The sequence below is a fragment of the Tursiops truncatus genome, chromosome 12, assembly GCF_011762595.2.
Source record: "Tursiops truncatus isolate mTurTru1 chromosome 12, mTurTru1.mat.Y, whole genome shotgun sequence".
Lineage (NCBI taxonomy): Eukaryota > Metazoa > Chordata > Mammalia > Artiodactyla > Delphinidae > Tursiops > Tursiops truncatus.
In genome coordinates, this window is record NC_047045.1 from 56,199,371 (window position 1) to 56,226,104 (window position 26,734).

A 26,734-nucleotide genomic window follows, 5' to 3' on the forward strand; every position below is an offset into this window, starting at 1 on the left:
GACTGCCTTCATTCAATCCCCTTACCCCATCCCCGGTCCCTGGTAGCCACAAATCTGATCTTTTTTTTTTTCTATGAGTTTGTATGTTTGAAGTATAGTTTACCTACAATTCTTTGTTAGATCCTTTTGAACAACATAGTGATTTTTTTTCCATAGATTTCAAAATGATCACCACAATAAGTCTAGCTATGGTATTTGACCAAAGATATTACTTAGTTGTTAACTGTGTTCCCCACACTGTACGTTTCATCCCATGACCCACTTATTTTGCGACTGGAAGTTTGCACCTCTTAATCTCTGTGTCCTATTTCTTTCCTTCCCCCAAACCCCCTCTGGTAACCACCTGTTTGTTCTCTATCTATAACTCTGTTTTTGTTTTATGGGGTTTGTTCACTTTTTTTTTTTAAGATTCCACATATATGTGAAATCATACAGTATTTGTCTTTCTCTGTCTAACGTATTTTTCTTAGCCTAATGCCCTCTAGGTCATCCATTTTGTTGCAAATGACAAGATTTCCTTCTTTTCTATGGCTGAGTAATATTCCATTTTGTGTGTGTGTGCGTGTGTGTGTATACACACACGCACACGCACATAAACACATGTATGTATATAACCACATATTCTTTTTTTTTTTTTTTTTTTTGAAGTACGCAGGCCTCTCACTGTTGTGCCCTCTCCCGTTGCGGAGCACAGGCTCCGGACGTGCAGGCTCAGCGTCCATGGCTCACGGGCCCAGCCGCTCCGCGGCATGTGGGATCTTCCCGGACCGGGGCACGAACCCGTGTCCCCTGCATCGGCAGGCGGACTCTCAACCACTGTGCCACTAGGGAAGCCCAACCACATCTTCTTTATTCATTCATCTATTGATGGGTACTTGGGTTGCTTCCATATCTTGGTTATTGTAAATAATGCTGCAGTGAACATAGGGGTACATATATCTTTCTAATTAGTGTTTGTGTTTACTTTGGATAAATACCCAGGATTGTAATTGCTGCATCATATGGTAGTTCGGTCTTTAACTTTTTGAGTAATCTCCATACTGTTTTGCGTAGTGGCTGCGCCAACTTAACATGCCCACCAACAGTGCAGGAGGGCTCTCTCTTCTCCACATTCTGGCTAACACTTGTTATTTGTGGGCTTTGGATAAGTGCCATTCTGACAGGTGTGAGGTGATAGCTCATTGGGGTTTTGATTTGCATTTCCCTGACGATTAGTGATTCTGAGCATCCTTTCATGTGCCTGTTGGCCATCTGTATGTCTTCTTTGGAAAAATTTCTATTCAGATCCTCTGCCTATTTTTAAATCAGTTTGTTAGCTTTTTTTAAATGTTGAATTGTATGAGTTCTTTGTATATTTTGGATATTAACTTCTTATCAGATATAGTACTTGCAAGTATTTTCTCCCATTCAGTAGGTGGTATATTTGTTTTGGTGATAGTTTCCTTCACAATGCAAAACCTTTTTGGTTTGATGTAGTCCTGTTTGTTTATTTTTTAAAATTAATTCATTTATTTTTTCTGCGGTACGCAGGCCTGTCACCGCCATGGCCCCTTCCGCCGCGGAACACAGGTTCCGGGCGCGCAGGCCCAGCGCGTTTTTTGTGCCAGTACCAGTCTGTTTTTGTGCCAGTACCATACTATTTTGATTACTGTAGCCTTGTAGTATAGTTTGAATTCAGGGAATGTGATACCTCCAGCTTTGTTTTTCTTTCTCAAAGTTGTTTTGGCTATTCAGGGTCTTTTGTGTTTCCATAAAGATTTTAGAATTATTTTTTCTAGTTCTGTGAAAAATGCCCATGGTATTTTGATAAGGATTGCATTGCATATGTAGATTGCCTTGGGTTTTATGATTATTTTAACAATATTAATTCTTCCAGTACATGAACATGGTATATCTTTCCACCTGTGTTACTTTTAATTTCTTTCATCCATGTCTTATATTTTTCTGAGTATAGCTCTTTTATTTCCTTAGGTAGGTTTATTCATAGGTATTTTATTCTTTTTGATGTGATGGTAAATGGGGTGTTTCCTTAATTTCTTTTTCTGATAGTTCATTGTTAATATATAGAAATGCAACAGATTTCTGCATATTAATTTTGTATCCTGCAATTTTACTGAATTCATTGATGAGCTCTAGTAGTTTTTTGATAGTGTCTTAATTATTTATATAATTTAATATATATATATTTAATATATATATATAATATATATATTTAATATATATATATATTTAATTATTTATATTTATATATAAATTCAGTCCCTGCTACTCCTTCTTAGCCAGATGTGTAAGTTCCACCATTCTATTTTACCTGGACATCTTTAACGTTTCCTATATCTCTCCCTTCCTTCATTTGCACTCTCTTCTAATAAATTCCTTTTGCTGCAACCAGAGTAATCCTTCTAAAATACATAGTTGATCAAGAACTCTGCTAAAACACTTCATGACTTCTCACAGCATTTAGCATGAAAAATAAAGTCTAATTAAAGCTTAATATGATTTTGAAGGCTTCTGTCTAAATCTGGCCATAATCATTTCAATCCAGTATCTTCCATTTCTTCCTTTTATACCCTGTACTCTAGCCTCACTTAACCTGGGGTTCTTCAAATGTGTGAGATAGTCATGCATCTTTACATCTTCACACATCCTTACCCCCTTCTCCTAGGTATACTCTGTTCACCCTTCACTTCTTCATTTGAAGTATATTTTCTCTGGGTTTAACTTAAATACTTAGCACATAACAGGCAAATAAGAAATATTTCCTTTAGCATGTTGTTATTGGGGGTTGGTGTGGGAAGGATATGTTGAAAATAGACTAATTATGTCTGGGACATTTTATTTTTAAAATTAAATGAATTCTAAGTAAAATTAAGTTACTAATATTTATATTCTCGAGATCTTTCCATTTCTACTGAAGAGGTATAAGTGTGGCTGTTTTCAACACTTGAGTTTGCAATGGAGTTTACCCACCTGCTCCCTTTTCTCGTCTTTCCTACTAAGTCATCTTGGCCTTTCTCCAGGGCTCTCTGTTTAGTGCCAAATTTCACCCAATTCTAGGTTGGCATGATCATTCAATTTTATTCCAGGAAAGGCTCTTCTACTTCTTCCCCAAGCCAGCTGGCATCTTCTTAAAATCCTTTGCCATATTCATGGCCTATCTCATGTTCCAGGTTCTTCTTGCCTTGGCTTTTTCTCATAACACACCAGATTCTCTAATGAGGCAAAGACTATTTGTCTTGACTGCTGGTGGGCAGAATTCCTAGTCTCATTATAAACCACCAAGTAGAAATTATTTAACTAGAAAGAAAATACGGCATTTAAAAATTTTTAAATAATAAAGGTTGAAAATAAAGTGCAAAATTTTATTTCTACACTTTAGATAAATATCCTCAGGAGAATATTCTCATAAAAAGATGATGTTATTAATTATTGTCATATACTTTGGAACGTGTTTCAGAGTATTTTTTATATAAATGACTTTAAAGTATGTGTATAATGTTTTTTGGAAAATAATTATTTTCTCCTGCTTTTTATTTTAGGGGCCTTCTTGAATATAGACTGGGTTAATATTTGAATCATATATCCATTTGTCATAAAGTATTTATTAAGCAGAGCTCTATGCAAAGCACTGTGCTTTGTTGATCCTTTGTTGATCCTTATGTGGGACACATAAGGATCAACAAAAGACATGTGCTGTCTGCCGTCATGTAAAATTATGTGAATAGATCATTAGAAGGCGAATTATTGATTTCAGGATGAGCTACAAAATTTTACAACATCTGTAATGCCTAATTATGCTACATACCTATTATGTTTTTTGTACTTTGTAGAAACATACATTAATTAACATTTATCTTCCTTTGTATCTTAGTGTTTCTAAGTTTGTATCGCAGGGGAACAGGATTTGACTAATATTTATCTTTATTTTACCACACACACTCATCAGTGGCTCTTGCATATCTTATTAGTTTGTTTTTATGTATTAGTTTAGTTTGTAAGCAGTAGTATAACTGGTACCAATTAACTTAACACCCAATTTAGAAAATGAAACATCTAATGACCTGGTTTTTACTATTTCTACCCCAACCTGAGTCTCACCACTTTCTGTCACTATTATCTTGGATCATATATGGATATTATGTTGCTTTTAAAAATATGTCTTAGTCATCGCTAAGACGTATTTAACAAGTAGATTGTTTTGTTTTAATTTTTTAACTTTATAAAAATGTTATGCAATATTTTAAGTTTTGGACTTATTTTTCCCACTTAAATTTATTTATTTTTCTTTTTAAATTTTATTTTATTTATTTTTTTATACAGCAGGTTCTTATTAGTCATCAATTTTATACACATCAGTGTATACATGTCAATCCCAATCTCCCAATTCATCCCACCACCACCCCCACCCCCTCATGGCTTTCCCCCCTTGGTGTCCATACGTTTGTTCTCTACATCTGTGTCTCAAATTCTGCCCTGAAAACCGGTTCATCTGTACCATTTTTCTAGGTTCCACATACATGCATTAATATACGGTATTTGTTTTTCTCTTTCTGACTTACTTCACTCTGTATGACAGTCTCTAGATCCATCCATGTCTCAACAAATGACCCAATTTTGTTCTTTTTTATGGCTGAGTAATACTCCATTATATGTATGTACCACACCTTCTTTATCTATTCGTCTGTCAATGGGCATTTAGATTGATTCCATGACCTGGCTATTGTAAAGAGTGCTGCAATGAACATTGGGGTGCATGCGTCTTTTTGAATTATGGTTTTCTCTGGGTATATGCCCATAGTGGGATTGCTGCATAATATGGTAATTCTACTTTTAGTTTTTTAAGAAACCTCCATACTGTTCTCTATAGTGGCTGTATCAATTTACATTTCCATCAACAGTGCAAGAGGGTTCCCTTTTCTCCACACCGTCTCCAGCATTTGTTGTTTGTAGATTTTCTGATGATGCCCATTCTAACTGGTATGAGGTGATACCTCATTGTAGTTTTGTGTTTTTTTGTTGTTTTTTTTTTTTGCGGTATGCAGGCTTCTCACTGTTGTGGCCTCTCCTGTTGCGGAGCACAGGCTCCGGACGCACAGGCTCAGCAGCCATGGCTCACGGGCCCAGCTGCTCCGCGGCATGTGGGATCTTCCCAGACCGGGGCACGAACCCATGTCCTCTGCATCAGCAGGCAGACTCTCAACCACTGCGCCACCAGGGAAGCCCCTCTCATTGTAGTTTTGATTTGCGTTTCTCTAATAATTAGTGATGTTGAGCAGCTTTTCATGTGCTTCTTGGCCATCTGTATGTCTTCTTTGGAGAAATGTGTACTTAGGTCTTCTGCCCATTTTTGGATTGGGTTGTTTGTTTTTTTTTACTATAGAGATGCGTGAGCTGTTTATATATTTTGGAGATTAATGCTTTGTCTATTGATTTGTTTGCAAATATTTTCTCCATTGTGAGGGTTGTCTATTCATCTTGTTTATGGTTTCCTTTGCTGTGCAAAAGCTTTTAAGTGTCATTAGGTCCCATTTGTTTATTTTTGATTTTATTTCCATTACTCTAGGAGGTGGATCAAAAAAGATCTTGCTGTAATTTATGTCAAAGAGTGTTCTTCCTATGTTTTCCTCTAAGAGTTTTACAGTGTCCGGTCTTACATTTAGGTCTCTAATCCATTTTGAGTTTATTTTTATGTATGGTGTTAGGGAGTGTTCTAATTTCATTCTTTTACATTTTGCTGTCCAGTTTTCCCAGCACCATTTAATGAAGAGACTGTCTTTTCTCCATTGTATATCCTTGCCTCCTTTCTCATAGGTGTGTGGGTTTATCTCTGGGCTTTCTATCTTTTCCATTGATCTATGTTTCTGTTTTTGTGCCACTACCATACAGTCTTGATTACTGTAGCTTTGTAGTATAGTCTGAAGTCAGGGAGTCTGATTACTCCAGCTCCGTTTTTTTCCCTCAAGACTGCTTTAGCTATTCGGGGTCTTTTCTGTCTCCATACAAATTTTAAGGTTTTTTGTTCCAGTTCCGGAAAAAATTCCTTTGGTAATTTGGTAGGGATTGCATTGAATCTGTAGATTGCTTTGGGTAGTATAGTCATTTTCACAATATTGATTCTTCCCGTCCAAGAACATGGTATATCTCTCCATCTGTTGGTATCATCTTTAATTTCTTTCATCAGTGTCTTATAGTTTTCTGCATACAGGTCTTTTGTCTCCCTAGGTAGGTTTATTCCTAGGTGTTTTATTCTTTTTGTTTCAGTGGTAAATGGGAGTGTTTCCTTAATTTCTCTTTCAGATTTTTCATCATTAGTGTATAGGAATGCAAGAGATTTCTGTGCAATAATTTTGTATCCTGCACCTTTACCAAATTCATTGATGAGCTCGAGTAGTTATCTGGTGGCATCTTTAGGATTCTCAATGTATAGTATCATGTCATCTGCAAACAGTGACAGTTTTACTTCTTTTTTTCCAATTTGTATTCCTTTTATTTCTTTTTCTTCTCTTGTTGCCATGGCTAGGACTTCCAAACCTATGTTTAATAAAAGTGGTGAGAGTGGACATCCGTGTCTTGTTCCTGATCTTAGAGGCAATGCTTTCAGTTTTTCACCATTGAGAATGATGTTTGCTGTGGGCTTGTCATATATGGCCTTTATTATGTTGAGGTAGGTTCCCTTATGCCCACTTGCTGGACAGTTTTTATCATAAGTGGGTGTTGAATTTTGTCAAAAGGTTTTTCTGCATCTATTGAGATGATCATATGGTTTTTATTCTTCAGTTTGTTAATATGGTGTATCACATTGATTGATTTGCATATATTGAAGAATCCTTGCATCCCTGGGATAAATCCCACTTGATCATGGTGTATGATCCTTTTAATGTGTTGTTGGATTCTGTTTGCTAGTATTTTGTTGAGGATTTTTGCATCTATATTCATCAGTGATATTGGTCTGTAATTTTCTTTTTTTGTAGTATCTTCGTCTGGTTTTGGTATCAGGGAGATGGTGGCCTCATAGAATGAGTTTGGGAGTATTCCTTCCTGTGCAATATTTTTGGAAGAGTTTGAGAAGGATGGGTTTTAGCTCTTCTCTAACTGTTTGATAGAATTCACCTGTGAAGCCACCTGGTCCTGGACTTTTGTTTGTTCGAAGAATTTTTTTTTTTTTTTTTGCGGTACGCAGGCCACTCGTTGCTGTGGCTTCTCCCGTTGCGGAGCACAGGCTCCGGACACGCAGGCTCAGCACCTATGGCTCACAGACCTAGCTGCTCCACGGCATGTGGGATCTTCCTGGACCGGGGCACGAACCTGTGTCCCCTGCATTGGCAGGCAGACTCTCAACCACTGCACCACCAGGGAAGCCCCAAAGATTTTTAATCACAGTTTCAATTTCATTACTTGTGATTGGTCTGTTCATATTTTCTATTTCCTCCTGGTTCTCCTCTCTAAAAATTAGTTCAGTTTTTCCAGGTGGTCCATTTTATTGTCATAGAGTTGTTTGTGGTATTCTATTAAGATGCTTTGTATTTTGTCTGTTGTAAGTTCTCCTTTTTCATTTCTAATTTTATTGAGTTGAGTCCTCTCCCTCTTTTTCTTTTTGAGTCTGGCTAATGGTTTATCAATTTTGTTTATCTTCTCAAAGAACCAGCTTTTAGTTTTATTGATCTTTGCTATTGTTTTCTTTGTTTCTATTTCATTTATTTCTACTCTGATATTTATGATTTCTTTCCTTCTGCTAACTTTGGGTTTTGTTTGCTTTTCTTTCTCTAGTTCCTTTAGTTGTAAGTTTAGATTGTTTATTTGATTTTTTTCTTGTTTCTTGAGGTAGGCTTGTATAGCTATAATCTTCCCTCTTTGAACTGCTTTTGCTGCATCCCATAGGTTTTGGATCATCGTGTTTTCATTGTCATTTGTCTCTAGGTATTTTTTGATTTCCTCTTTGATTTCTTCAGTGATCTCTTGGTTATTTAGTAATGTATTGTTTAGCCTCCATGTGTTTGTGTTTTTTACGTTTCTTTTCCCTGTAATTCATTTCTAATCTCATAGCTTTGTGGTCAGAAAAGATGGTTGATATGATTTCAGTTTTCTTAAATTTATTGAGTCTTGGTTTGTGACCCAAGATGTGATCTATTCTGGAGAATGTTCTGTGCACACTTTAGAAGAAAATGTAATCTGCTGTTTTTGGATGGAATGTCCTATAAATATCAATTAAATCTATATGGTCTACTGTGTCATTTAAAGCTTCTGCTTCCTTATTTATTTTCATTTTGGATGATCTCTCCGTTGGTGTAAGTGAGGTGTTAAAGTCCCCCACTATTATTGTATTACTATTTCCTCTTTTAGAGCTGTTAGCAGTTGCCTTATATATTGAGGTGCTCCTATGTTGGGTGCATATATATTTATAATTTTTATATCTTCTTCTTGGATGGATCCCTTGATCATTATGTAGTGTCCTTCCTTGTCTCTTATAACATTCTTTATTTTAAAGTCTATTTTATCTGATATGACTGTTGTACTACAGCTTTATTTTGATTTCCATTTGCACAGAATATCTTTTTCCATTCCCTCACTTTCAGTCTGTATGTGTCCCTAGGTCTGAAGTGGGTCTCTTGTAGACAGCATATATATGGGTCTTGTTTTTTTATCCATTCTGCTATCCTGTGTCTTTTGGTTGGAGCATTTAATCCATTCACGTTTAAGGTTATTATCGATATGTATGTTCCTCTGACCATTTTCTTAATTGTTTTGGGTTTGTTTTTGTCGGTCCTTTTCTTCTGTTGTGTTTCCCACTTAGAGAAGTTCCTGTAGCATTTGTTGTAGAGCTGGTTTGGTGGTGCTGAATTCTTTTAGCTTTTCCTTGTCTGTAAAGCTTTTGATTTCTCCATCGAAGCTGAATGAGATCCTTGCCGGGTAGAGTAACCTTGGCTGTAGCTTCTTCCCTTTCATCGGTTTAAGTATGTCATGCCACTCCCTTCTGGCTTGTAGAGTTTCTCCTGAGAAATCAGCTGTGAACCTTATGGGAGTTCCCTTGTATGTTATTTGTTGTTTTTCCCTTGCTGCTTTCAATAATTTTTCTTTGTCTTTAATTTTTGCCAGTTTGATTATTATGTGTCTCAGCATGTGTCTCCTTGGGTTTATCCTGTATGGGACTCTCTGAGCTTCCTGGACTTGGGAGGCTATTTCCTTTCCCATGTTAGGGAAGTTTTCCACTATAAGCTCTTCAAATATTTCCTCTGTTCCTTTCTCTCTCTCTTCTCCTTCTGGGGCCCCTATAATGCGAATTTCGTTACGTTTAGTGTTCTCTCAGGGGTCTCTTAGGCTGTCTTCATTTCTTTCCAGTCTTTTTTCTTTATTCTGTTCTGCAGCAGTGAATTCCACCCTTCTGTCTTCCAGGTCACTTATCTGTTCTTCTGACTCAGTTATTCTGCTATTGATTCCTTCTAGTGTAGTTTTCATTTCAGTTATTGTATTGTTCATCTCTGTTTGTTCTTTAATTCTTCTAGGTCTTTGTTAAACATTTCTTGCATCTTCTCGGTCTTTGCCTCCATTCTTTTTCCGAGGTCCTGGATCATCTTCACTGTCATTATTCTGAATTCTTTTTCTGGAAGGTTGCCTATCTCCACTTCATTTAGTGTTTTTTCTGGAATTTTATCTTGTTCCTTCATCTGGTACATAGCCCTCTGCCTTTTCATCTTGTCTATCTCTCTCTGTGTTGATAATTCTCCATCAAGGTAGTCAGTTCCTCTCCTAGAGACTAGTTACCTCAGTCATGGAGACCAAGGTTATAGAGCCAAGACATGGTCTGCACTCCCTCACTCCTTCTCTTCCCTATCAAACAACTGACCTTCCCCCTCTTAAATTCAGATTGCTTACATTCCTTAGTGTTATTATATGTAACATTTATTCATTCATTATTTGACATTATTGCATTTTGTGAATATACAATAATTTAGTCATCCATTTGCCTGTCAGTGTACTTTTGATTGTTTACAAATTTTTGTTATTACAAACACTACTGATATAAATATTCTGTATATATGTCTATTTACTTTTGCATGAGATTCTCTTTAATATAAAATTATCTGAGTTAACCACAAGTTTCTTAAAAGTTATCAGGAAAAAGAGAAATGTTTTAGACTGTGTTTTGCTATTATATAAACTTATGTATCCCAGACAAATTCTATTTCTTGTGAAATACACATGTTTAGAAATGTAATATTAATACTTTTTTTGAAAGTTAATTTTGTCAGAAATATCAAATTTGCTGTCCAACCTGCAAATATTTTTCTTTGTTGTCTCATTTTCAAAGGTATGCACAATGCTCTTTTGCTTAATTGTTTAAAAAAGGTAAATACTATGTTTTATCTCACTTGGTATATCAGTTGATGTGAAGAAAACATCCATTTCTGTCCAGGACAAGGATTTGTGTTCCGCTAAAAAAAAAAAAAAAAAAAAAAAAATGTAGAGAAGAGTTTTGAGTAGATTTGACAAATTGAAAGAAACTGGAAAGCACTGTCCAAATACCATTTTCTCATATGACAGAACACAGAAGTTTGAACAAGCAAATTGCAGCAAATGAATCTACTGATATTTGTTCAGTGTTGATATTATTCAACATCATTTTCAATAGCCTTTCTTACAAACTTAATTTGAGATAATCTTTTTGTCCTCGCCTTTTTATTCAAATCATTTATCTTGTATCTCCTTTTCTAAAAACAAAAGTCACACTAAACCTTTTTTTTCCACAGCCACGTAGGACAACGGCTGGTGCTTTCTGAAAGTAGCAAACAGATGACTCACAGTTGCTTCTTTTCCATCTCGCTTTATGCTCTGAAATTTTTAAGGTTGCATTTGTAAGGTATGACTTGACCACAAGGGTGCACTAAGAAGCACTCATAAACACAAGAATCAGCTATTTAATTTGCTGTAACTCATTTGTCTAGAGCAGTAAAATGTTTCTATTGGATTCATATGGAGATGTTCATACTCAAAGAACTTTTCTACATTATTAGAGATTATGTGCATAGGAGCAAAAAATGAATTTCCCTTACAAATAAAAGACAACAGATAAGAATTTATTTATAATAATTATTAAGTTTTAAAAATTGTTTCATAGATTGTTTCAGGCATGGAAGTGAATTTAGTCAGGTTTTTTTTAAAATTTCTTTGACACTTAAAAAATAGTTTTCCACTCTAAAAAGAATTTTAAATTATTTGGGAGAAATAGTGATGAGATTTTAGCATATATTCTAATTATGAGGTATAAAACTTTAATACATTATGTTACATTATATTAATTTTTTTTCATTACTTAGATTAAGTAAAATTATATATTGGGTTTTTATGAGCCTTACATAAATCAAGAAATACTTTACATACTGCTTATACCAAGTTGCACTGTTGGAAGTGAGTTTTGTTTCACTTCACAGAACAAACAAACAAAGAAAAAACCCACACCAACAATAATGCTTCAAACCTATTTATGTCTATATATCAGAAACATATCACATCACCTCTGTCATCTCATTGACAAAAAGTGACAATTATTTTGTTTTCAGATGAAGTTTTGCAGTTGTTCATATGTAGATCTGCCACATCCTTTATTCTCCAGTGGACATTCATTAACTGCCTCTTGTATGTCAGGTACTGTGATAGATCTTGGCGAATTAAGGTTAATTGATTGAAACCTTTGAAATTGAAACCTTTGAAATTGAAACCTTTCTTCAATATTCACTGGAAAGTTTGCATCAGTTGCAGTCAGAATGGATTTTTTTGAAAGGGACATTATCTTATCATGTTTTTGGGGTGGGTAGTGGAAGAAACACTGGATCGGGAGGCAGAAGTTCTGGGTTTTAGTCTCAGCTCAGTCAATAATATTGTACTTTGGGAACTTTAAAAGATCCTGTTTCCTCTTTTGTAAAATACAAGAGTTAGAGTAAATGATCTTTCAATTTTCTCTGACTTTTAAAAATGCTATGATTCTACTTATGTGACTGTGTAATTAAGAGATTTGCTCTACTAAAATGCAAAAGAAACTGGATTGCAAACTGAACATTTTGTAGTAACAGGACAATAAATATATTGTGGGCTCTTGATTTTGAAGATAAAGACATTATTCTTTTTACAGTTCAGTTCAGCATTCAGCATCTTGCCAATGCAATAGGCACAAAACGACCCCTTACATACAAAATAATCCTTTAAATACCACAACATTCCAATCTACTGATATTCATCACTGTAAATTTCTTGGTAGGCTAATTGGCTTGGTGATGGAAAAATATGGAATATCATTCCAAGAAATTATATTTCATATTGAAGATTTAATATTATGGAATTTACCAAGGACTTCCTTATTTTCTTGTCTATAATCACCTTTAATTTACTTCAGAAATGTTTATTACGGAAAACGCCAAACGTAAAAAATGAGAGAAAATGATGTAATAAATTTCCGTGTATTCATCATACAATTTTAACAATTATCAACCTATGACCAATATTTATTACTCTATGCTATCCACTCCTGATTACTTTCAAGGAAATTCCCGTATTGCGTCATGTCATCTATAAATACAAAGACAAAGCAATCTCAACCATTTGTAAACCAAACTCAGCCTTTTTCCTATTTCTTCATTTGTTTGTATTGGACCTTCCTCCTTTCATATGACCATCAGTGTAGGTTGAGGGAATGGCACTGGTGCAAGCATGGTGGGTGATACAGGATTATGGGATGCCTGCTTTAGTGTCTTATTAATGTGCTTTAGGTTTGTTTGAGCTTGATCCCAGATGTACCACTTCCATCTTATTATGATGGCTGGTGTGTCTACCTGACTTCATGACTTAGTGGACCTAACAGAACACAACTCATGATAGGCGGTTCCTTATGTGTGACCACTTGGTGTTCTACTGTCAAGTGTTTCATCTTTACCAGGGCCCAGTAGCCCACCAGGAACTGTTTTTCAAAAAGTGTATAATTCTCCACTGTAGATAGCATGACTTTGCTCCATCACCCCAGCTGCCTGCCTTGTGATTCACCTACTGGGGCTTTCCATAAATCCCTCACTATCTTTAGCTACCACTGAGACTTCCACTTCAATATAGGATGGACTAACTTGTATAGCCTAAGCAGCAGGCTCCTTACAGCATGCCTGAACCCATTTCATATACCCTATCTGCTCCAGTCAAAGACAGCAGTATCTCATGGTATCCAGTATATGAACCAGATCAGTATTCCTCAGTGAGAAATGTGTTGCTTCAGAACCTTAAGAGGTGAATGTGTTTCCTATGTTAGGGAGGAAGAAATATTCTTCTACCCTTCTAGGTTCTTCTGGCTGATCTAAGAATTAAATTGGCATAATACAGATTAATAGGAGAAAATCAAACAAAAGTTTAATAACACGTATACATAGGAGAGACCTAGGAAAACTGAGTAACTCACCACAAAGGCCAAAATTCTCACCTTAAATATCAGCTGAAGACAAAAGATATTGGGGGTAGTTGTTTGGGACTACAGAGGGGAGCAGGCAATTCACATGGAGATGGAAAAACAAATGTTTGCTGGGCCATGCAGAGACAGTGGGACACAGAGTGGACTCTAGGCCTTGCTGAGTTTCCCCCACCATACTATGACTATTAATGAATTTAGTGTGTTTGTTTCATAGGGCTACCATAACAAATTACCACAAACTTAGTGGTTTCGAACAATAAAAATTTATTCTCTCACAGTTCTGGAGGCCAGAAGTCCAAACTCAGACTGTCAGCAGGGCCAAATCCCCTCCAGAGACTTTTAGGGAAAATCGCATTCCTTGCTTTTTCCAGCTTCTGGTGGCAGTTGGCATTCCTTGGCAGTCCTTTGCTGCACCACACCAATGTCTGCATCCATGGCCACATTACTTCCTTGCTCTTCTGTCTGTTCTCCTCTGTCTGTATCATAAGGTTCTTTTCATTAGATTTAAGGAACACTCAGATAATCCAGAATGATCTCATCTCAAGGTCCTTAATTACATCTGCAAAGATTCTTTTTCTAAATAAGGTAACATTTACAGGTTCCAGGTATTTGACTTGGGAATCTTTTGGGTGCCATTTTTCTTTTCTTTTTTTAAACTTTTATTATGAAACACTGTCATCACCCAATCATCAACATTTTGACAAACTTGCTCCATCTATCCTCCAATTATTTATACTAAAGTATTTCAAAGCAAATTGCAGAATTCATGTCGTTTCAACCTCTAAATACATCAATATGCATCTCCGAAAAGGGGAGGCATTTTCTTACATAACCACAGTGCCATTATCACATCTTACATAATTATAATTTTTATTATGATCTAATATCCAGTTCATATTCAAATGTCCCAAAATATCTAAAAAATATCTTTTTGCAGTTGGTTTGAATTAGGATCCAAACAAGGAACTCTCACTGTGCTTGGTTATTATGTTTTTTAGGTTATTTCTAATGTTGAATGGTCCTCCTTTAGTTTTTCATGCCATTGACTTGTTGAAGAACCTGGGTCAGGTGTCCTGAGGAATTCTGGGTTTGACACCTTTCTTCCTGTGGTATCATTTAACTTGTTTCTCTATCTGCAGTATTACCTATAGACAGGAATTTATATGTAGAAACTTAAAATTAGGTTTAAATGACTTTGGGGTGCCATCTGTTGGACTACCTCATTTAGTATCAGTTCTTGCTCCCCATACTCAGTGTAAAATAATTGTAATGTATCTATACTTTTAGAGAATGTAGTTTTTTGTGACTATACTATTTTCTTTATAACCATCATTTACTTTTAGTTCTGCAGATAAATATATCCTTAAAGCTTCTTCTAGACATCTTGCTGATGACTCCCAATTTATTTAACTTGCCTGAAACTTTTTCTTTAATAGATTCCTTCAGAATGCTCATGGAAGTAATATTCTCTGGGCTCCTGATATTCCTAAGAGTTGGACGCTTTTCAGCTTGTATATGTAGTATGCTTGTATGTATGTATGGCAATTTGCCTGAATATAAAAATTATTGGCTTACATTTTCTTTTATTGTGTTTCTCAAATCTGTTTCTTCAGTTGTCTTCTGGCATAAAGTACTGCTGTCAAACAGTCTAACAACAATTTAATTTTCTTTTCCTTTTAGATATCTTGATGTTTTTGCCTAACTGCTCAAACTACCCCCCTGCCCCCTTTTCCTTTTTCTTAAAAATTCATTTTTTTTTTTTACTAAATGTGACAGTGTATCCTCTTCTGGATCATTTGTCCACATATATAATGTGCCTTACAATATGTACTTTCAGCCTTTCTTTTTTCAAGAAAGTGTTTTTGAATTGTGTTTTTAGTATTTGTTCTGTTTTATGGTCATGGTTTTCATATGTTGGATCTTGCCTAACTTCCAGTGATGTTTATCATTTTCTTTTGAATCCCCTTTTATCTCTATTTCTTTTTTTTTTTTTTTTTTTTTTGCAGTATGCGGGCCTCTCACTGCTGCAGCCTCTCTCGTTGCGGAGCACAGGCTCCGGACACGCAGGCTCAGCGGCCATGGCTCACAGGCCCAGCCACTCTGCGGCACGTGGGATCCTCCCGGACCGGGGCACGAACCCACGTCCCCCGCACCGGCAGGCGGACCCTCAACCCCTGCGCCACCAGGGAAGCCCTATCTCTATTTTGTTTTGCTTTTCAAACATTAAGCCCTTTCCATCTTTTCTTTCTCTTAAGCCATTAATCATGCTGGGGTGTGTGTGTGTGTGTGTGTGTGTGTGTGTGCGTGTGCATGTATATGTGTATCCCTTCTAGTTTAGTCTTCATTTCTGAAGTGATTTTTTTTCTTTTATTTAGAATTCTTTCTAAGTTTTTTTCAGCAGTCTTTCAAATCATACTTTCGTCTAGTCATCACATTTATGAATTTGTATAATTCTTTACTTAAGCTATTAATTCATAGTTTGTAAAAATTTCTTAAATTCTTTGGGCTAATATTTAATGATTAGGTAACTGTTTTGTGGGAATATTATTCTAGTGCACTTTCATTGTCTGTAGGGACATAAACTTTCTCCTTAATTTCAGTTTTGCTACAATAATTTTATCTGTGATTTGGCTGCAATCCTTTTCATTGCTAATGCTTCAGATTAATTTTCTTGTATTCTTAGGAGAGAAAAGTGGGTACAATTGTATTTCCTAGCTTCATGGTTCTAGACCTCTCTCTTCTGTTAGTTTAATGAAGTGTTGGATAAAATATGTCTTCATACTCTCCGAGATCTTATGTCTTTTTTCCCCTCTCCAATATTAGATGACTTTTTCTTTCTTTGCCCCTCCCCTATTTCTCATTCTACTCTCCAGCAGATTTTGGAAGGAGTTTTGATTGTTTTGTTTGTTTTTTAAATAGAGTTTTGAGGGTTCAGACTACTCCAACACCATGTGATCTTACCATGTTTTCCTGTATTGTACCCACAAATTGGAAGCTGTCAAGTCCTTTTCCAAATCAGTTAATGTTCCCATATTTCCTTCCCAAGCTTTTCAGAGCTTGATAATTTGAGGGTTCTCTAGCTGTTATGGCTCTAAAAAATCCCTGTGCCTTTCCTCTACTTCCTCCTGCAGAGTCACCCAACAAAACTATTTGGGTATTGTTCTTGAGGTGTGTATCGTCACCTATTTTCCACAGTGTTTGATTTTGCTACCCTGAGTGTTCCATCTGGTTTTATGGGAACATTAACAAAGATTCGAAAATGACATGTATTAGTTTGCTAAACCATCCTAACAAAGACTAGAAGTCCTAGAAGTGAGATCCAAGGCCTAGAAGGGAGAGAATGTGCATGCCTGTTCAAATTGTACAGAGAAGATTTAGAAATTACAGTAGACCTCAAGAAGTAATCGGGAAATGATTGGATAGGGATGATGTGAACAACTTTTGGTGACCTTGAAAGTCGAGTGGTGGAGCTAGACTACCTGAGGAAGAAAATGGAAAGCTGATCAAGGTTTTTGAGGCATATTGTGTGTTAAAGCAAATTTAAGGAGATTAGTGTATCTGCAATATGATTGATGGATTCAAAACAAAATTAAAATTACTAGATTAATTTACAGTTTATAAAATATGTTTACATCATTTTCTCAATTCCAGTAGAAGATAGGAAATAAAGACTTATTTAGACTTGATAATTTCTGAGGAGACATGCACAACTGTTATCTCATTTACTCCCTGCAAAAACACTTTGATATAGATGTTAATGCCCATATATTACAAATGATGAAATTAAGCCAAGAGAGTTGAAGTAACTTCTTCAAAAACATACATTTCATGAGTGTTAATGTTAAGATTTGAATCTAAAAGTCTCTCTGCCTTCAAAGATCATGTTTTTTCCACCATAATGCTCTGCCTCACAGGAAGTAGCTATATTTTAGAGGTGTTGTTATAAAATGTATATTAGAGACTAAGCAATGAGAACAGAGAGGCAGGTATAGGCATGAGAGATTTGGGGAAGGAGGATGAGTTATTGAATGACCATATATTTTGCAAGGTAAAGGTTACATCTAGCTCATTTTCACATCTCCTATACTCAACACAATGTGGCAACATATTAGTCTCTTGAAAAGTTTTTATGGGAATACAATGCTGAACATCATTTTCAGTATTATGCAAAATAGCATTCTGTAATTTTGTGTTCCCACCCATTAAAAAAAAGAGGTGAAACATTCATAGTAATTAATCATTACAGATTTAATTGTCCTACATATTAAAAGGAAGCATTTCTTTAGTCGTTTTTCTTAAGTTTGTGGTCAACTATGTCCTATGTATTGTGGGTCTGAGATAAGTCTACTTAATAGTTGAAAGTACCAATAAAAATTGAGGGAAGGAAAAGAGGTGCAGTAGTCACTAGTTAAGTCTCTCTTTTGGGGGAATAGAATTTAGCTCAAAAGCAGCTCATTTTACCTTCACCTTCTCCTAGGGCTGATTTCTAGTCTTTTATGATTCTATACACAGAATGATTTTTGTACCTCTCTTGATTACATCAAATTTTGGCTAATATAAGTATGTTACCATGTTGTCTGCACAAAACAGGGAAAAGAAACAAGAGATGCTAATTGTAATAAAAACATGGACAGACCAAGGAGTTTCTTGCATATAATATTTTAAGTTATGCTTATATGATGTTATTTTAAAGTATTATGTTAAAAAATTTAAAATTATGGAATTATGTTGTAAATAAGGAATATATATTTGCACCTCACTAATAGTATTGAATGTTACTTTTAGAAATGCTTTTTGCTTATTATATTATAAAATTAAAAGCTTCATAAAATCAAATTTTAATTATTAAAATAAATAATAAATGTATTAAATTTATTATTATAATAAATAGTAGGGGGGACCTTCAAGATGGTAGAGGAGTAAGATGTAGAGATCACCTTCCTCCCCACAAATACATCAAAAATACATCTACAGGGTAGAGGGAGGCTGTGGTGGCAGAAGAAGCTCGGTGGCTGATGGCGGATCAGGCTCAGAAGCCTCTCTAACATTCCCGTCTGCCTGGGAGTTCCTCAGTTGCCGTGTGGCTGACAGGGTCTTAGTGATCTGGCTGGGTGTCAGGTCTGAGCCTCCGAGGTGGGAGAGCCAAGTTCAGGACTGGACCACCAGAGACCTCCCGGCCCCACGTGACATCAATCAGTGAGAGCTCTCCCAGAGGTCTCTGACTCAATGCTAAGACCCAGCTCCACTCAACGACCAGCAAGCTCCAGTGCTGGACACCCCATGCCAAACAACTAGCAAGACAGGAACACAACCCCAACCATTAGCAGAGAGGCTGCCTAAAACCATAGAAAGTTCACAGACATCCCCAAACACAGGACCAGACATGGTCCTGCCCACCAGAAAGAAAAGATCCAGCCTCATCCACCAGAACACAGGCACCAGTCCCCTCCATCAGGAAGCCTACACAAGCCACTGAACCAACCTTACCCACTGGGGTCAGACTCCAAAAACTACGGGGACTACAAACTTGAAGCCTGCAGAAAGGAGACCACAAAAACAGTAAGTTAAGCAAAATGAGAAGACACAGAAATATGAAGGAGCAAGGTAAAAACCCACCAGACCAAACAAATGAAGAGGAAATAGGCAGTCTACCTAAAAAAGAATTCAGAGCAATGATGGTAAAGATGATCCAAAATCTTGGAAATAGAATGGAGAAAATACAAGAAACTTTTAACAGGTATCTAGAAGAACTAAAGAGCAAACAAACAATGATGGACACAATAAATGAAATTAAAAATTCTCTGGAAGGAATCAATAGCAGAATAACTGAGGCAGAAGAACAGATAAGTGACCTGGAAGATAAAATAGTGGAAATAACTACTGCAGAGCAGAATAAAGAGAAAAGAATGAAAAGAATTGAGCACAGTCTCAGAGACCTCTGGGACAACATTAAATGCACCAACATTTGAATTATAGGGGTCCCAGAAAAAGAAGAGAAAAAGAAAGGGACTGAGAAAATATTTGAAGAGATTATAGTTAAAGACTTCCCAAACATGGGAAAGGAAATAGTCAATCAATTACAGTAAGCACAGAGAGTGCCATACAGAATAAGTTCAAGGTGAAACATGCCAAGACACATATTAATCAAACTATCAAAAATTAAATACAAAGAAAAAATATTAAAAGCAGCAAGAGAAAAACAACAAATAACATTCAAGGGAATTCCCATAAGGTTAATAGCTGATCTTTCAGCAGAAACTCTGCAAGCCAGAACAGAGTGGCAGGACATATTTAAAGTGATGAAAGGGAAAAACCTACAACCAATACAACTCTACCCAACAAGAATCTCATTCACGTTCAATGGAGGAATCAAAACCTTTACAGACAAGCAAAAGCTGAGAGAGTTCAGCACCACCAAACCAGCTTTACAACAAATCATAAAGGAACTTCTCTGGGCAGGAAACACAAGAGAAGGAAAAGACCTACAAAAACAAACCCAAAACAATTAAGAAAATGGTAATAGGAACATACATATTGATAATTACCTTAAATGTAAATGGATTAACTGCTCCAACCAAAAGACATAGACTGGCTGAATGGATACAAAAACAAGACCTGAATGTATGCTGTCTACAGGAGACCCACTTTAGACCTAGGGACACATACAGGTTGAAAGGCAGGGGGTGGAAAAAGATATTCCATGCAAATGGAAATCAGAAGAAAGCTGGAGTAGCAATTCTCATATCAGACAATATAGACTTTAAAATAAAGACTATTAGAAGAGACAAAGAAGGACACTACATAATGATCAAGGGGTCAATCCAAGATGTTGTAATAATGGTAAATATTTATGCACCAAACATAGGAGCACCTCAATATATAAGGCAAATACTAACGGCCATAAAAGGGGAAATCGACAGTAACAAAATAATGGTAGAGGACATTAACACCCCACTTTCACCAATGGACAGATCAACCAAACTGAAAATAAATAAGGAAACACAAGCTTTAAATGTTACATTAAACAAGATGGACTTAATTGATATTTATAGGACATTGTATCCCAAAGCAACAGAATACAGTTTCTTCTCAAGTGCTCATGGAACATTCTCCAGGATAGATCATATCTTGGGTCACAAATCAAGCCTTGGTAAATTTAAGAAAATTGAAATTGTATCAAGTATCTTTTCTGACCACAACGTTATGAGACTAGATATCAATTACAGGAAAAACGCTGTAATAAATACAAACACATGGAGGCTAAACAATACACTACTGAATAACCAAAAGATCATTGAAGAAATCAAAGAAGAACTCAAAAAATACCTAGGAACAAATGACAATGAAAACACGATGGCCCAAAACCTATGGAATGCAGCAAAAGCAGTTCTAAGAGGGAAGTTATTGTGTTGTAGCAATACAATCCTACCTCAAGAAACAAGAAAAATTTCAAATAAACAGCCTAACCTTACACCTAAAACAATTAGAGAAAGAAGAACAAAATAACCCCAGAATAGTAGGAAGAATGAAATCATAAAGATCAGACCAGAAGTAAATGAAAAAGAAATGAAGGAAACATTAACAAAGATCAATAAAATTAAAACCTGTTTCTTTAAGAAGATAAAATTGATAAACCATTAGACAGGCTCATCAAGAAAAAAAGGGAGAAGACTCAAATCAACAGAATTAGAAATGAAAAAGGAGAAGTAACAACTGTGACAGCGCAGAAATACAAAGGATCATGAGAGATTACTACAAGCAACTATATGCCAATAAAATGGACAACCTGGGGCTTCCCTGGTGGCGCAGCAGTTGAGAGTCCACCTGCCGATGCCAGGGACACGGGTGTGTGCCCCGGTCCGGGAAGATCCCACATGCTGTGGAGTGGCTGGGCCCATGAGCCATGGCCGCTGAGTCTGTGCGTCCAGAGCCTGTGCTCTGCAACGGGAGAGGCCACAACACTGAGAGGCCCGCGTACCACAAAAGAAAAGAAAGGACAACCTGGAAATAATGGACAAATTCTTAGAAAAGCACAACCTTCTGAGACTGAATCAGGAAGAAATAGAAAATATAAACACACCAAAGAAGCACTGAAATTGAACCTGTGATTAAAGATTGGTCAACAAACAAAAGCCCAGGACCAGATGGCTTCACGGGTGAATTCTATCAAACATTTAGAGAAGAGCTAACACCTATCCTTCTCAAACTCTTCCAAAATATAGCAGAGGGAGGAACACTCCCATACCCATTCTATGAGGCCACCATCACCCTGATCCAAAACCAGACAAAGATGTCACAAAAAAGAAAACTACAGGCTAATATCACTGATGAACATAGATGCAAAAATCCTCAACAAAATACTAGCAAACAGAATCCAACAGCACATTAAAAGGATCATACAGCATGATCAAATGGCGTTTATCCCAGGAATACAAGGATTCTTCAATATATGCAAATCGATCAATGTGATACACCATTTTAAGAAATTGAAGGATAAAAACCATATGATCATCTCAATAGATGGAGAAAAAGCTTTTGACAAAATTAAACACCCATTTATGGTAAAAAACTCTCCTGAAAGTAGGCATAGAGGAAACCTACTTCAACATAATAAAGGCCATATATGACAAAACCACAGCCATTATTGTTCTAAGTGGTGAAAAACTGAAACCATTTCCACTAAGATCAGGAAGACGACAAGGTTGCTCAGTCTCACCACTGTTATTCAGCATAGTTTTGGAAGGTTTAGCCACGGCAGTCAGAGAAGAAAAAGAAATAAAAGGAATCCAAATCAGAAAAGAAGAACTAAAATTGTCACTGTTTGCAGATGACATGATACTGTACATAGAGAATCCTAAAGATGCTACCAGAAAACTACTAGAGCTAATCAATGAATTTGGTAAAGTAGCAGGATACAAAATCAGTGCGCAGAAAGCTCCTGCATTCCTATAAACTAATGACGAAAAATATGAAAGAAAAGTTAAGGAAACACGCCCATTCACAACTACAACAAAAAGAAAAAAAATACCTAGGAATAAACCTACCTAAGGAGAAAAAAGACCTGTATACAAAAAACTATAAGACACTGATGAAAGAAATTTAAATGATACAAACAGATGGTGAAATATACCATGTTCTTGGATTGGAAGAATCAACATTGTGAAAATGACTCTACTACCCAAAGCAATCTACAGAATCAATGCAATCAGTATCAAACTACCAATGGCATTTTTCACAGAACGAGAACAAAAATTTCACAATTTGTTTGGAAACACAAAAGACCCCGAATAGCCAAAGCAATCTTGAGAAAGAAAAATGGAGGTGGAGGAATCAGGCTCCCTGACTTCAGACTATACTACAAAGCTATAGTAATCAAGACAGTATTGTACTGGCACAAAAACAGAAATATAGATCAATGGATCAGGATAGAAAGCCCAGAGGTAAACCCACGCACATATGGTCACCTTATCTTTGATAAAGGAGGCAAGAGTATACAGTATGGAGAAAAGACATCCTCTTCAACAAGTGGTGCTGGGAAAACTGGACAGCTCCATGTAAAGGAATGAAATTAGAACACTCGCTAACACCATCCACAAAAACAAACCCAAAATTGATTAAAGACCTAAAGGTAAGGCCAGACACTATAAATCTCTTAGAGGAAACATAGGCAGGATACTCTATGACATAAATCACAGCAAGATCCTTTTTGACCCACCTCTAGAGAAATGGAAATAAAAACAAAAATAAACAAGTGGGACTTAATGAAACTTAAGAGCTTTTGCAGAGCAAAGGAAACCATAAACAAGACAAAAAGACAACCCTCAGAATTGGAGAAAATCCAAATGAAACAACTGACAAAGGATTAATCTCCAGAATTTATAAGCACCTCATGCAGTTGAATATCAAGAAAACCAACAACCCAATCCAAAAATGGGCAGAAGACCTAAACAGACGTTTCTCCAAAGAAGGTATACTGATTGCCAAAAAACACATGAAAGGATGCTCAACGTCACTAACCATTAGAGAAATGCCAATCAAAACTACAACGTGGGGCTTCCCTGGTGGCACAGTGGTTGAGAGTCTGCCTGGCATTGCAGGGGACACGGGTTCGTGCCCCAGTCCGGGAAGATCCCACATGCCGCAGAGCGGCTGGTCCCGTGAGCCATGGCCGATGAGCCTGCGCGTCCGGAGCCTGTGCTCCACAACGGGAGAGGCCACAACAGTGAGAGGCCCGCATACCGCAAAAAAACAAAAAACAAAAAACAAAAAAACTACAATGTGACATCACCTCACACCGGTCAGAATGGCCACCATCAAAAAATCTACAAACAATAAATGCTGGAGAGGGTGTGGAGAAAAGGGAACCCTCTGGCACTGTTGGTGGGAATGTAAATTGATGCAGTCACTATGGAGAACAGTATGGAGTTTTCTTAAAAAACTAAAAGTAGAACTACCATACAACCCAGCAATCCCACTACTGGGCATATACCCTGAGAAAACCATAATTCAAAAAGAGTCTTGTACCAGTGTTCATTGCAGCTCTATTTACGATAGCCAGGACATGGAAGCAATCTAAGTGTCCATCGACAGGTGAATGGGTAAAGAAGATGTGACATATATATGCAATGGAATATTGCTCAGCAATAAAAAGAAACAAAATTGAGTTATTTGTAGTGAGGTGGATGCACCTAGGCACTGTCATACAGAGTGACGTAAGTCAGAAAGAGAAAAACAAATGCTGTATGCTAACACATAAATATGAAATCTAAAAACAAAAAAAAGGTTTTGATGAGCCTGGGGCAGGACAGGAATAAAGACTCAGATGTAGAGAATGGACTTGAGGACACGGGGAGGGGGAAGGGTAAGCCTGGACGAAGTGAGAGAGTAGCATTGACATATATACACTACCAAATGTAAATAGATAGTGGGAAGCAGGTTTATAGCACAGGGAGATCATCTCGGTGCATTGTGACCACCTGGAGGGGTGGGGTAGGGAGGGTGGGAGGGAGATGCAAGAGGGAGGGCATAGGGGATATATGTATACATATAGCCGATTCACTTTGTTATACAGCAGAAAGCACAACATTGTAAAGCAATTATACTCCAATGAAGTTGTTTAAAAAAAAGTAAATTAATATATAGAAATCATGAAGGGGGTTGTATTATGAAACTTTTTTTTAACCAATAGAATACTGATTAGAGTTCACATTCCAGAAATAGTAATTTTTATGAGACTTATGCTCCTGTTGATAATTATTATAACTGAATTAAAAAAAACTTTTTAGTGACATTAAAAGCAATCGAAAGCATCAGAAAGTGTATGGGCCACAATATTCTACAGAAAAGCAGTAAACACGATGACATTCTTATTTAGTTGGTTTTCCCTCTAGGCCACTCCCCAGTTTCCTGAGACATACAGAATAATAGAATTCAAATAAAAATTTGCAGTCTTACCGGACTGAAGAGACAGAGGTTGAAAAAGACATGAACAGATGGAAATTTAGGGAAGACCTCAGAAGTGAGGAAGCAAAGAAGGAAAGGATGCCCACCCCCAAATTCTGTATACACATTTCCTTCAACTGTTTAGATTATTCCTAAAATGTGTATATGATAAACAAGACTCCAAAGAGCCAAAAGGAAAGCAGAAGCTGGGAGGTTAAAGAAATTAGAAGAGGTTTCAGTCACTGATCATTGCTTGGGAAAAAAAGAGTTTACCATTTAAATGTTGCTAAGTTCTAGCTTCCAAAACTGTGAGACAATAAATTTCTTTTCAAACCACTTAGTCATGTACATCTTTTTGGTAGCCCTAGCAATGAGCAAATCATATGTGACAATATATAACAAAGATAATAAGTCTTGACCAAGCTCACTTGATTCCCTGAATGCAAGGTTGGTTTAATATTTCAAGTCAATCAATGTAATTTCAACAGAACAAAATGAGAACATAAACATAGGAAAAAAATATGATCACCTCAATAGATGCAAAAATGTCATTTGACAAAATTCAACACTGATTCATGATTTTTAAAAAAGTTTTCCCAAAACAAGAAAACAAGGAAACTTTCCAACCTCATTGAGGACATCTGTGAAAACACTACAATTAACAGTACATATAACAGTGAAAGACTAGAAAGTCTCCTTATGGGGAATGATAGATGCATCAGTCGCACCACTTTTATTCACCATTGAAATTAAACTACTAGCCAGTAAAATAAAGCAAGAAGGAAAATTAGAAAAGAAGATGTAAAACTTTATTTAAGGATGACATGTATACTTAATAAACTTTATGCATTTTACAAAAGAAAACAAATCAAAGCCTACTAGAGCTAATGAGTTTATTTAGCACTGTCAAACTCTTCTAGAAAATATATAAATAGAGAGAAAATTGAAAAGGAAGTAATACTTTCTTTGAGGCCAGCTTTATTCTGACATCAAAACCAAACAGATGCACTACAAGGAAATAAATAGATTAATATCCCATATAAACATAGATGCAAAAATTATTAAAGAAATTTTAGCCAATCGAGTACAATATATATAAATGATAAAGTATTATGACCAAGGTTCATGTGGTTAATACAAGTTTGATTTAACATTTGAAAATTAAAGATATGATTCAAAAATGAAAAAAATTGAAGGAGAAAAATTATGTGATCATCTCAACACATACAGAAAAAACTGATAAAAGTCCAACTTCTATTCCTTTTAAAAACATTCAGCAAACTAGGAATAGAGGTATATTAGTATTCTCCAGGGAAACAGAGCCAATAAGATATCTATACTTTTATCTTTCTATTTATTATCTATCTGTCTACCTACCTATCTATCTATCTATCTATCTACCTGGAGAAAGGGGGAGGGTTGATAAGGGAGAGAGGTTGAAGGAGGGAGAGAAGGAAGGAAGAGGGAAAGGGAGAGGTTAAAGAAAGTATTTATTTTAAGGAATTAGCGCATGTAATTGTGGGGGCTGGCAAGTTTAGAACCTGCCAGGCAGACCCTCAGGCTATAAGCCCAGGGAGGAGTTGATGTTGCAACCTTGAGTACGAAGGCAATCTGGAGGCAGAATTCCTTCCTTTTTGAGGGATCTCGATCTTTTATCCTAAGACTTTCAGTTGACTGGATGAGACTCACACACGTTATGGCAAGTGATCTGCTTTACTCAGTGTCTACTGATTTAAATGTTAATCACATCTAAGAAATATCTTCATAGCAAATCTAGACTGGTGTTTGATGACATAACTGGGTGCCATAGCCTAGCAAAGTTGTTACATAAAATTAACCATCACAGAAGGA

The 26,734-nt window shown here is 36.3% G+C and overlaps 1 long non-coding RNA gene across 1 annotated transcript in view; it reads left to right on the forward strand.

Moving 5' to 3' along the window:
* Positions 1-11,608: 11,608 nt before the first annotated feature.
* Positions 11,609-26,734, forward strand: part of LOC141275966 (uncharacterized) — a 50,044-nt gene continuing 34,918 nt past the window's right edge. Inside the window, exon 1 of the long non-coding RNA XR_012324655.1 lies at positions 11,609-11,640. This is a non-coding gene — a long non-coding RNA (uncharacterized lncRNA). The remainder of the gene's footprint in view (positions 11,641-26,734) is intronic.